Here is a 13,684-nt window from a genome sequence, read left to right as displayed (position 1 = left end):
GGGAGGGGCGAGGGCGTCTCAGCTGGGAGGCGGGGCGGGCCAAAGACGAGCACAACAATAAACAAAATGGAGGCGGAGGGGGAGCACTGCAAACGCGCAAACCGAGTGGAAATACACTTAAAATATTCAAGCAAAATGCAGGCAAGCTCAGCGGCGACCAGGCAGGCAGCAGGCACAATCAACTATGCAGCCGTGGGAGCAGAGCGGCACAGCGCGCAGACAGGCTCGAGTCAGCCAAGTAAACACACAATTTAAGTGCAAGTTTGCTCAGTGGCGATCAGCAGGCACAGGCACAAAACACAGTTGCAATTAAACAGAGCAAAGTGCCAAAAACGATACCAGCGATCTCGGAGGGACACTGGGGAGCGACCACTCAACTCTAGGGAGAGGAGCGAGTCACGGCGTCTTCAGGTGGAGAAGCGCTGTTTAACTAAGTGGGAGGGCGTCTCAGCTGGGAGGCGGGGCGGGCCAAAGACGAGCACAACAATAAACAAAATGGAGGCGGAGGGGGAGCACTGCAAACGCGCAAACCGAGTGGAAATACACTTAAAATATTCAAGCAAAATGCAGGCAAGCTCAGCGGCGACCAGGCAGGCAGCAGGCACAATCAACTATGCAGCCGTGGGAGCAGAGCGGCACAGCGCGCAGACAGGCTCGAGTCAGCCAAGTAAACACACAATTTAAGTGCAAGTTTGCTCAGTGGCGATCAGCAGGCACAGTCACAAAACACAGTTGCAATTAAACAGAGCAAAGCGCCAAAAACGATACCAGCGATCTCGGAGGGACACTGGGGAGCGACCACTCAACTCTAGGGAGAGGAGCGAGTCACCTCACAGAGTGCTTTGAAGGCAACTCTTTTTTAACGGGTAGCCAATGAAGTTCTGTCATGGCCTTGCAGACTGGCTCAAATTTCTTAATGTTTTTAAGAACCCAAACTGCAGCATTTTGCAGTTTCTCAAGTCAGCTCACGATTCCCTGCTGAGCTCCAACATAAAGGGCATTGCAATAATCCAACTTTGATAATGCAAGGGAGGTGGCCACTGTTTTCTGTAGTTCAAAAGGTAGAATTTTCCTCAAAGGTTTTTAAAATGAAAAAACACAAGGAAGTGAGTTGGCTAGTCTGATCTCTGAAAGAGAGATTGGAGTCAAAATTGATTCCCAAGTTCCTTGCTTCAGGTACTGGGATGGAAAGAGAGCTAAATGATTGTGGTCACCAAGTGTTGCTCCAAAAGGAGGTATCAGGCCAAAGAGGAGCACCTCTGTCTTTTCAGAGTTTAATTTTAGACTGTGGGAACTCATCCAGTTCACTACTGCACTTGTTAAATTGAGAAGCCACTTCCTCAACATTGTTTTTATTAAGAACACAATTGGGTATCGTCAGCGTAGGAAACAGTGGAGAAGCAGTATGAACTTATAAATTCCAGAACAGGAGCCACATATATATTGAATAATTTGGGACTTGGTGAAGACCCTTGTGGGACACCAGAGGGTAAGATGAAAGGCTTGGAGCCAAAATCTCCAATGTTGACTGTTTGCTCCCTGTCATCCAGAAAGGAGCAGAGTAACTAAAAGGCAGAACGTTGGATACCTAGCTCTTTCAGCCGGTGTTTAAATAATTCGTCAAAGGCTGCGGATAGGTCCAAGAGGACCAACGCAGCCGTACCTCCCTTGTCCAAGATGTCCCTAATCTCCTCTAAAACTGCTACCAGCACAGTTTTGGTGATGTATGCTTTCCTAAATTCAAACTGGGCTTTGTCCAGAATACCATTCTGGTCCAAAAGTACAGAGAGAGAGAGAGATATTAGATGTCTTTCTAGGACTTTCGCAAGCATAGGCAGTAGGGATAGCAGCAGATAGTTCTTTTCCTTTAGGGGGTCTACAGTCGGCTTTTTGAGAAATCGGCAGAATGTACGTTTTTTCTATTCTGCGGGAAAGCAACCGGACTTCAAAATATTGTTCAGCAGCAAAGTCAGCGGGGTGCAAAGAAATAGGCTGATTCTTGCAACACTTTGGTGGGGCAAGAGCCAGAAGGGGCTCCAGACTTTGTGAGATTTATTAGCTCAATTATGTTTCAGTAAAAATTTTGGGAAACTCACAGAGAGCTGGACGACTAGAATCGAAGAAGCTGGGAACAAAGGATCGTTCCCCTTGATGAGGTTAAAGTCGTTGTAGACAGTGACTTACTTTAGAAATAAAGTAGAGGCAAAAGTTTAGACTGGGTGGTATGGTTGCATACTACCTCAGTTCGGTTGAGAATAATGTTAAACTGCAGTCCCATGTGGCCAGACCATGTGAGCGGGAGGATGTCTACTAGCTGTAACTCAGGGAAGTTTGTGTAAATGCCATCCAATATCCTGACCAGTGTGTATGAGAATTCAGCAGTTGTTTCAAATCAAAACTCAAAAGATTATCAAGGAGTATTTTTAAATCGTTATTTTCAGAATCATCTCATTGCAAATTAAATTTCCCTAGTACTGTCAAATTACCAAGTGCACACTCCCTTCAAGAAAGTCACTGAGGGCTTCTAAAAAATTGGTTCTGGGGCCTGTATTTCAAGAGCCCATGAAACATAACATGGTGGTTTATTTTGCAGCTGAAGGAGAGGGTTTAGCAATCGGCAATCTTTACCGGGTAGCAAGAGATCTCTAGGGAGTGCTGATAGATAAGTGCTACACCCCCGCCACGTTTTCCTTCTCTATCCAGTCTATTGATTAAGTAGCTGGCAGGTAAGGCAGCGACTAAATCTGGCTCTGGTTAAATCTGGCTGCCAAGTGTCTCTATGTCACGTGTTACACATTTGGAGAGGCCAGGGACACTTTGAATGCACAGATACTTGAGACCATACTACAAGTCCCAGAATGCACCGTGCATCTGGCACAAAAAAAAAACCACACACACCTTGAGGTGTGACACCCGACATGAAACCAAACGGCTGCTATTTCTGTGACATGCACGTTGCACACAGATCTAAGCGGCTTGAGCTACCTTACCAGACTACAAGTTACAAAATATATAAATATGAGTGAAGCATGTTTACTGAGGAGAGAACACGCTCTAGAGCAAAGCAAGGCTGCGGTAACAGAAAAAAGACTCGCGCTAGTAAAAATGTTCTGTACATAACAACTGTGCACAAGGCCGCGACAGCACTTAAGCAAAGCAAACAACACACCTTTTTAAGCAGTTAAGGAACACAAAAGCGAAACTCTCTGAGGCCTGTCAGTTCAGCGAGCATGAGAAGCAGCCAGCGTGGAAAGAAAAAGGTGCGTTGTATAGTAGGATTAATTATGTGGAGGGGGTTTTCGGGCTGCAACGCCACAGCCAACTAACTGCCTGAGACAACTGCATACTTCCCTGCCGAGGTTTCGGCGCGGAGTCAGGAACTACAGCAGGAAACCGAAGGATTGCGTAAAATGTGCGCAGTTTCAATGTTCTGGGTCAGTTACTGATCGTCTTATGACAGGTAACCAAAACCAGTTTCTAGCTTTGCATTTTGGTAGCCGTAGTCCTGTAGTTTTAGTAGAAATAAAAGTACCAGAAAGTCACGAAATTCCAGGAGTGGATTCATTTCATCGCACCTGGCTCAAAATACTACTGTGAAGCTGGCGATGCCGTGAACGTAGCTTCGTGGCACATATAAGTAAGCTGTACTCCAACAAAAGAGAAAGGATACCTAAGTTTTAAGACAGTTTAATTACTCTGTGTCAGGAGATAACCATCAGCCAGCCTAGCTCATTAGCCAACTGCATGGGCGGACTTGTAGGACCATGCATAGCAAGGAAAAGTTACAAGTCCCACAATATAATTTTGTTTACTTAAAAATAACACAGGCAGAAAGTCTGGCTTGTGGCATGGAGCCAGTGACTTCTATGTCCTATTGCACTATAATTGCTCTTCTATAGCAATTATGACCCCCCAATGAGGCATTTAAGTTCCTATAGGACAAGAAGCACACTACTCTTGGACCCATGGTTAGTGGATAAATGGAGTGGTTTTCAGATCCAGATCTGATGTTAGCCAATACCTTTTGATATTACTAAAATTATATGTATAATAACATTCCTTATAGAAGTTTCCAGCCAGCCTCCTCATGCATTGGTCTTTTCTTGTGTCATTCACAATTTTCCTTCACCCCCTACATCATAGAACATGGAGCAGCCCACTTCAGTCATTGGCTACCTTCACTGTGAGTGACAGCATTCTGACCTTGCACACGGAGCATATTCAACCAAGGCAGTTCCCTTCAGGGCAGGGCCTGCAAAGGCAAAGTGCATTTTGACTGCAGTATCTTTTAGCTTTTAATCAATTTTGTTTTAAAATGATGAGGGCCCGGCAGCTTCTCCAACAATAAAAAAAACCTTGGCAAAATAAAAGAAGCATTGATAAACCCAAAAGCCTAGCAGCCAAAACCAGAATGATTATCTTTATCAATGTGTGCCGTTTGTGGACTTAGTCTTGTGATGTTGGCTTAATTATTTGACATTGAAAAGAGAGCAACCACTTAAACTAATGGGACAGGGTAGATACATCAAATAAAAGAACACCCCCTTCCGAATTACTAATCAATCGACAAAAAAAAATCTACTTGCACACTTACGATCTCCCACCTCTCCTCATTCAGCTCTGCGATCACTGTGCAAAGCACCTTACGGATGTCAGGTATATGGAAAACTATAAGTGTATTACATTTACGTAAAATATTATTTTATCAATTGAACAACATTTATATGACATGAACAACACAAAAGATATTTACATATTAACATCGGAGGATTAAAACAAGGGCTAATCAATTAGATATTAAACCAAACATATACCAAATTCTATTACTGTACAATTATGAACGGATTTTTCATGAATAATTAAATCGGTGCTGGAAGATTATCCTACAAATTGTTCATTCCTCCTGTTACAGGTCTTTAAAAAATGGAAAGGAAGGTCTGGCCTATTCTTTCTTAATGCAACTAACACAACATCACCACTAGCTTGCGCAAAAGAATGTGTTTTCACTTTCCCTACAGTACACATCTCCTTGTTCCGAGATATTTTTCGATCACATCCAGGAGTGGGCCGAACTCACGGAGTTTTACTACGTGGAGTTACATTAAAACTCAGTGAGATTGAGCAGAGTTCTGCGAGGGGGCAGAAATCGGCATGTCATGCTGCTCACACTGATTTTCAGCGCCAGGAGCTCGTTCCACATAGTAAGAAATCAGCAACAACGTCAACAAGCGGCGTACCAGAGGGTGCTGTTTCTTTGCTGCCGCTCGTGTAGTTTTTTACTTGAGCAACAGCTTTTTCAGCGCGAACGCTCACGACCGCGTGCGCTGGCAAAAATCTTGCTGGTTGTCCCCCAGGCGCTTGAAAATGGCTCTAGGGGATACAAATTCTTGCTCGCCGACTTACCGCTGGTGAGCTCCATGTGAGAAAACACTCAGCTATGCAGCGGTTGGCAGAGTTTGGTTGGAACTCTGTGTTACAAGTATACTTAGCAGTGGCCAAAACTCTGCAAACTCTGCCAGTGGAGCTGAATTTATCGTCCAGCCCCAATCACACCCTGAAGACAGGGCCTGCAATAGTTTAGTCTCCAGCCCCACCAAAGCTTCGACAAGCCTTGTCCTTACTCCCTGCTTCTCCTCCCTGCTAGCATCCACCATCATTTGTATACTCCCTGTATACCAACGCAACTGCTCATCTACATTCTGTTCTATCTAGGGGAGTTGCAGCTTGATGTACAGTGATTGACATAGGTTACGTATTCTCCGCAAGTAATGCACTGCATTGCACAGTGTTTGACAGCGCGCTGACATCCCAGTTTGAGTGTGCTTTATAAAACTGCAAATAAATGAAACATTAAAATAAAGAAGAACATTTTGAAAATTGTCTTGTTCCCAGAACACGCTATACTTCATTTGGCTTCGTGTTTCTGCTGATTGAGATGTCTAACCTCAGAAACAGCTGATGGCCTGTGATTTTGCAAATCTGTGCCATTCCAAAAGAAAACAATATCACGTGAATCTTCCCAAAAGACAACTCCGGGGCTTGCAGGCCTATGTGTGGAATAGGGACATTTTAACTGCATGTCCTAGGAGCCTTGGATCTGCTGAATGGTAAAAAAGACTTGTGAAATTCACAAGCACTACATTGAGGGGGGGCTGAGTTGGGGCAGTTGACAACTATGCATGTCAGTGTGTGCCCACCCAATATGCACAGTGTCTAGCAGAGGTCGCCCTTGGATTTGTGCTCTACAGTTTCTTCTGCAACAGAAGCTCAATTAAGGTAAATTTCCACAATACACCCATGAAACGGGGCAAACATACTACTTCAGTAACAAACAGAGTAACTGTATTTTACAGCAAAGGGGAACCTTCACAATTCGCCTCCAACCCGTTTGAAAGTGTGGCCGCCGCAAGGACAGGTTGTGGGTTTTGGAACTGAAGACATCTGAATTTCAATCCAGGCCTCCGCACTTGACCAAATTGTGAAATCCTGGACAAAAGACTCCCTACCCGTGCTTTAGTTCCCTTATCCGCTATAATTGCCGGTATTTAGAAACAAATGGCATGCAAATATTCAGCACTTGCACGTGCACATTTACAAGTGTAGGAAAAACGAGGATATTATCGGTGGTAAACCAAAATCTGTTTATAAGAGTTGGACTGGGGAGGTGTACGGGAGGGGGACCTTTAGAATGACTGTTCTTACAAGGGCTGCAGTCCACTAAAACACTTCAGAAAGTCAAATCAACGCCACCCGTGTGCGCCTGTGGCTTTCCCTTCGAACACCAGCTGAACCTGATTTTTGCAAATTGGGGCACAGTTCCCACCAACTTACTGCATACTATGTCTGCTGTTAATACAGCTGCACTGTAATGCTATGGAAAATTTTCAAAAAACATATAGCTAAAAAATAAAATATAAAGCTAAAAAACAACAACGCCACTTTCAGGAGGGCAAAATACATGTCTAGTAATTATACTGGAAATGCAATGCTATCTCAGTGCCCTTGAGGCACATGGAACAGGTAACTGTCTCAGTGGCTTAACGAATCTTGAGGGGCCCCCCTGAATAGTACATGGAGGGGGCCCCTATGCTCCTGCTCTCAGACCAGGGGCCCGCCACCCATGCATAATGCCAGTAGGGGAACCCTTGAGCTCACCCCCCCCCCGTACCACAGGGTATGATGTTTCACTTGGTGACCCTGGTCCACGGTAGTGTAAGGGCGAGCCTTAAAACAACACGTTCTGCTGAATTAAATCTTCTGACAACACTCCAACCAACGCGTTTCAGCTCTCTCACGGCTTTGCTCAGTGTTAGTGAGTCCTCCTTTGATTACACATTTTATACCCATCTTTGCCTTTATGGGGTATTATGGGAATTGTAGTGTTATAAAACTGTTTCACAAACGATTTACATTTATACAAAAAGGATTATGCGCATATTGTCAGGCATTTATATCATGACTTTACACTTTATATCAGTAATTTCTTACTGACATTTAGTATTGTTTTCTCTTATATATACTGGTATAGTGCCTGTATTATAGTGATAGTGGCTGCACTATCTACACATAGTTCTGAGATTTTTTGCCCGATGCAATTCATTTTAACATTACTAATTAATGATGTTGGGGATAGTACCACTTTTTCACATTTCATTGCTAGATGTTTTGTCTTGATACTAGTATGATGCCCATATCAAAGAGCTTTTGGCTTTTACTCTCTAAATAAGGTGTCTAATCATACACAATGCTATTAATCCATCTAGTGTCACTAGTAATGCTGATATAACAAGCATCCATTCAATCATCAGAATTCATCAAATTATTCAGTTATATACACAAACAATACTGTAGTCCCACATAGACAGTCTTGGTTCCAATAGTACATCTATTCTCAGCCTAAATGTACCAATAATTCCTCTTCAGTATTTAAACCAAGTGGAATATTTGTCTGTTGGTCTACAATATATCAGGACTCTAGACGTCTAGAGGGCTGGGCAATCATTCATGCGCACTTTACAGAGTGCACAACCACTCCTCCTCCCCAACGTCAGGGGAGTAGAGTCCCGCCCTGCCCTAGCCTGACCATATGAAAAATAAAACTTCAGTTATTATCATTTTATCTTCTCGTTTACATTGCTCCGTGCGCAGTGGGGCGACGCTCCTCCGCCTTAGCGCATGAGCCGCCACTGATCACAGCACGCCTCTACATAAGGTCTGGCAGTGCCTCTGCATGCTCAGTGGGTTACAGCTCATTCAGTGTGCCAGGTACCTGGCCAGTGGCGCTACCTGGACATGGCGCTCTCGGACAGGTCTCCGTTGTTGGAGCCCACCCAGTCTTACTTGACAATGCCTACGATCACATGATGTGACATTGTCACTGCCCTCCGCCTAAATATGGAGCGTGATTAAAGTTTGAGACATGATGGTACTGTGGGAGCCTGTCCGCAAGTGAAGAGCCATGGCCCTGCGTGCCTACTGGACGCTTCGGCCTACTACGCAGTACACTCTACATGTTCAACCTCTACACGCCCACCTGGACTAGGAGAGTAGCTATCAATTGTGCAGAGGGTGCGTGCTTAGGCCCTGGGGCCCCAGTCAACTCTTTCTATCGCTGCATTTTATAAACTGCCACGCGGCCCAGTTCCATTGCTTGCACTAGGGCACATGACATGGCACCCCACTGACTCACACCTTAGATACACCCTCTCTGCCCTCGGTGTGCACACAACGACGGACAGGTAACTTCCACTCAGGGACATTTCGTTTCAGCAGCGCCACGCTCAAGTCGTCGTTACCTCGCGCGGGGGCATCCCGTGGCTCGTCTCCTGAAGAGTCCTCCGCAGGGCTCGCCCAGGTCCGAGCTGTGGCCGGCTGGGATACCCGGGAGACACTGCCCTCTCTCACCTGTGACTGTGAGCCGAGTCCACTGAGCCCTGCGCGAGCGCTGCCCCGGGGCGTCAGGCGCGGCCTCGGGCTGCCTCTCACACTTCCTTATTGCACGCGCTCCCGGCTGCTCCTGGCAACTGCGCTCCCACAGCCTCGTCAGCGCGGGGTTCACGCCGCTTCCACGGCCTGAAGATAACACCAGGTCTCCGCTCTCACTGGCCGCTGCGGTTACACGGACCTGCCCTGCCCATGCGCCAGGAGAGGGGGCTGGGGTACACAGTCAGGCCATTCCAGGGAATGGTGCGTCTGTACTACACTGCACAGAACCAGAGGCCTCTAGGAGACTGGAGCATGTATGCAATCCATTACTGCAGTATTGGCATAACTAGTACAGGTATTGTCACATAGATGTACAGGTATTGCCAAAGCTAGGCTCTCTGAATGTGAGACACCTTGCTGTGCACAAACTAGGAGTAAAGAAAGGCAACTGGCTCTCAGCTGTGTACTCCTCTCACGGGACCTCGGGGATATTGTGTTGGTTACAATACTTAAGTTCTGGTCAAACGTTAGGCCGTGTCTGCCCCACAATGAAGGGATTAGTCCCCCACACAAAAATACACTGCTCTGAATGAACAGGTAGTGTCCTGTACCGAGGGCCTGCATTTCTTTAATATGAACGGGAGAATACTCGCACAGGTACCCTGCATACCTAGTACAGCCTATTGACATTTAAAGCACTGCCCATCTAAAGATGGTATCTATGGGCAAAATGTGCAACTGTATCTTTTATTCCTCTTTGATTCACGTTATACATAAGCGCAACTATAGGTTTGTGTTGTAATCAAACGATGATCCATTTCCAGGGTAGCTTAGGTAGAATTAAGAGTTTTTCATGAGTAGAAGTACATAGAGCCCCACCAGGAGCAGTCTTCCTCCTGCTCAGCCCATACACCAACCGCCACCCTCACTCATCCAACATTCCACACCACCAGTCACTGAGCAGCAAGTATAACAGTTTGCTGCAACATTACTGGAGTACACATCATGCATGCAAGCAGAACACAAAACTCAGCTCAAATAGACACAATAAACCCACACTCTGCCAACCAACCACTGCAAACCAGGTGGTCTCTTAGTCGTCCAACAGAGATGCGATTTGAGGTCTGATCACATATGAGATGCTGTACGAACGATTCCATACAATAGAATTCATGCTTCTTTGTGTACAGCAGCCCCTGTCACCTAAGTTTTTACTCTATGCAGCTAATCATGCATGTGTCTGAAGAGGGACTTTATTATTACCGGTCTCCTTGTAGACCACCCCGGGGACTCCCACATCACGGTCTCTTCAATGGGGCTACCATACAGTTTCTCAGGGGCACGATGAAGCTCGTCTCTCCTCAATAAAGATTCAAAGTGAGAGAGTTCTATGCATCATCCCCGCATAGGACTCCCACCTGCACAGATGAAGACACACTTGGGACAATCTCACAATTCTGGGTTTAAAGGCACATGCCACCTCATCTGCTTCTTTATCAGCAAAGGTACGAGCATCGAAATCATGCCAGGGAAAATGAGCGTGCGGGAATATTAACTCTTTAGGTAAGCCCTTCATCAAATGAGGTGACGTCCAAGTACCCGCCGAAATCTTGGGCCATGGAGGAAATATGGTGGGCTCAGTCTCCAGGCAATGAAGTATAAATTCAGGATTTGACCTTAAATTAAAATGTTCTTTCTAGACCTCCAAAACGCCATAAAGTAGAAACAATTCAATATTCAGCCTTTTGCACCACAAACAGAGTGGGACTGGCCTATTGGGCAACCAGGCAGTGTCCGATGGGCTAGTCGGATAGATCAATGTGTGGGCCAGTTTTTGGCTTATTGCTAGCCTGTTTTATTGTGTGCTAGGCCGCTTTTTACTATAGATTTAATCGGATATTAGAACAAGCATTGCCTACAACAAGCTCAAATCCATACTTATACAGCTTATCTTTACAAGTTCAAAACTGCTCCAATTTGCAAATGTTGGCCACTTTTTTAGCTATCCAATTAACTAAGGAGGGGCTACTTTAATTTTGGTGCCCAGGCCTATTTTCTGTCCCAGTTCAACCCTGACCACAAAGTAATATGATTGCATTTCGTATGCCTCTAGGGCATTATTATTTGTCCTCTATCATACCACAAAGCAGCACGGACCCGGTTTGTCTAGTTTTAACCTGATGCATACATAAAAGACCCCTTAAAGGTATCTTCTCCTAGCATTAACAACGTATTCAACAAATCCGCACACTTGATCATGAACCCTTTCCTTTCACTCTGTAGGTGCAAAACAAAACAACAGAGCATAAACTGCCAGTATTCCTGCTGCAAACCACAAACTAAAAGAAAGTTCATGCTCCTTTGCATTTCCATCAAATTCATAATTTAAATTTTGTTTCTTAAGTAAATCGTATATGATCACCGTTCGATCCTAGTTCTCCCAGGCTATGTCTTTTTGTTCCTTTCTGTAATGGCTTCTGTTAATCTCATTTTCCACTCACACCCATTCTGAATCCTTTAACCCAACTAACCCCTCCCGCCCAGAAGAGAATTTAAACACTACAAATGTTATTTTGCCTTTACCTTGCAAACATCTTGATTCTTTTCAATCTTGCATCTCTCCTCCTGCTTTGAATATAATGCATTATTTTCCTGTTTCCAATCTGGTATTCTTCCTTGCTCTACTGGAACGTCACCCCTGCTAGGGCTTCACACCAAACATTGAGACAGGTGACCATTCTACAATTCAAGACACAATTGCTTGCTTGGGTGTCATTGGGTTTATTTCTTCAGTAGCTGCCTGTGTATCTCTGTAGCGAACCAGCTGGGTGTCAAGGCAGTTCGTTCTTGATTTGCTGTCTTATAACATTTTATTGGGACAATTCTTCCTCTCCCTTCCCACCCAAAGTTTTGATACTCTGCTTCCTCCTCTATTTACACCACCTCACTTTTCTTCTGTTCATTTCACTGACATCGGTTCACATTTCATGCTGTAGAATCTTATATCTTTTAATGTATTACTCTATTTCCAATTGTGTCTCCTATATCCAACTTTGCACGGCTTCTCTCTCACTTTATTTCAATTATTCTTAAAATGATATTTTGCTTTGGTCTTTTCCCCACCCTTCCCCTTATTCTACATCACCCACTATTGTATCCCCTTCAGTTCCCTGTTCATCACTGCCTTGAAATAATTCTTTGCCCTTCCTTCTTCCTACTTTTCCTCGCCTGTCACATCCAAACGTTTAATGGCTACAAAATCTATTCTTATCCAACTTTCACCACAACCAAATTCCTTGTTCAGTTCCTCTTCTCTGGCGGACAACTGCTCCTCACCATGCCAGTGCTTAATTTGAGCTGGTGGTTTCCGGTGCTCAGCATTGGCACTTAAATGGCAGCACCTGTACTTATGATAGTCTGCCACATGGTGACCCTGTTTGTCTGATTTAGAGTGAGTACAACAGAAGTTGTTTACTGATTCAATCTATGTTAAAAATGAGTAATACCTGCCACCCTGGCTATTCTTATAGTGCTTGTGGCCGGGAATAGTCTGAACTGTCACACTTGTAGGGGTGTGATGGTTAGTAGCTGGTTTGATACGGTCATTGATAGCGCTAGCAGGGGCAACGGGTGGTGTAGGCTGCAGTGGCCTCCTGATGAGAGGCCTGGAACTTAATTTTTTACCAATTAAGCAATGGCCATGTCTCACCACTAACTACCTTGTTGCAGTCTATCCAGACTGTTAATGCCACCCTCTTAACATCACATGCTTCGTGTGCGTCTTCTGCATCCAACTCTCCTGAGCAGTGCTCCATCACATTAGGTTTCACTTTAAATACTTTGTTTTTAAATCCATTCCCAATTTAACCTCTTGACCCTCTTCTTCTGCTGTCTCTTTCTAATCAAGCCACTTTGCTCATCTTCATGTGCACTTTTGGTGTACTACACACAATTTACTAAGAGTGGGCAAAGTCGTTCAAGTGTTCTTTATTCATTCTATATTTATAAAGTACTACAAGGACCTGAGGAAGACATCCAGCGTCTCATTCATAAAAGCATTCATAAGTACAGGAAATGGTGTTACACGAGTACCCTTTTACCTACTCTTATATTACTTTGTGAATCAGCCCCATATTTTCTTCTAGTGGAACAAGACTGCTTGGCAAGACCTTTAAGATGCTCAAGTGTGATCTAGCCCATAGAGACAGGCATTACATGGCAGAGATTTTCACAGTGCAATATTTAAGACATGGCTATGTATGTAAATGTAACTGTAAATGTATTTGAGCTTGTAAAGCGCACTGCTACCCGTCCATAGGTCTCCTGGCGCTGAATAACTCTGGGGTACCGGTCCTGGCTTTCCCTGTGGGATGGTCCCTGCTGGGAGTTCCCAAGGTGGAGCCAGGCATCCCCGGAATTGATGGGGCCGTTGTGGAGATTAGGCAAGCTAATGCCCAGAGTTGCCGAGTGGAACCCCTGATAAGAGTAAGCACCGAAGCGAGAATTATCGAGTCCGCTGACCCAGGTCCACGACCCTGCCGCGTCGGGAATTGAACCCTGGTCCCGGGCCGACTTCTGCTCTCGGGTCTGCCGCCTCTAACCAGTGAGCCACACTACTCCACGGTGTATAGGGCGGACTGTTTAAAATGTTGCCTGGCACAATAAGAAATTACAGAACTACCTTCTCAGTTTGAAGGGTTTAATCGACGAGTAATCAAAGACCACGAAAGTGCCGGGTTACAATTTACCATTGTTTTAT

The 13,684-nt window shown here is 45.0% G+C and overlaps 1 protein-coding gene across 27 annotated transcripts in view; it reads right to left on the bottom strand.

Moving 5' to 3' along the window:
• The window catches only part of RBM47 (RNA binding motif protein 47), a 405,432-nt gene that overhangs the window by 73,989 nt on the left and 317,759 nt on the right, over positions 1 to 13,684 (bottom strand). For 3 of the 27 annotated variants that reach the window (XM_078678289.1, XM_078678295.1, XM_078678308.1), the window contains exon 1: positions 8,796 to 9,074. The exons of the other annotated variants lie outside the window; for them this stretch is intronic. The gene's annotated coding sequence lies outside the window, so the exon portion shown is untranslated. Of the gene's footprint in view, positions 1 to 8,795; positions 9,075 to 13,684 lie in introns of those variants that run through there. 27 annotated transcript variants of the gene reach the window in all.

This window comes from Lissotriton helveticus, chromosome 2_2, assembly GCF_964261635.1.
Source record: "Lissotriton helveticus chromosome 2_2, aLisHel1.1, whole genome shotgun sequence".
Classification (NCBI taxonomy): Eukaryota; Metazoa; Chordata; class Amphibia; order Caudata; family Salamandridae; genus Lissotriton; species Lissotriton helveticus.
Note: the sequence above shows the minus strand (reverse complement) of the source record. Positions and strands in the feature narration are given on the sequence as shown.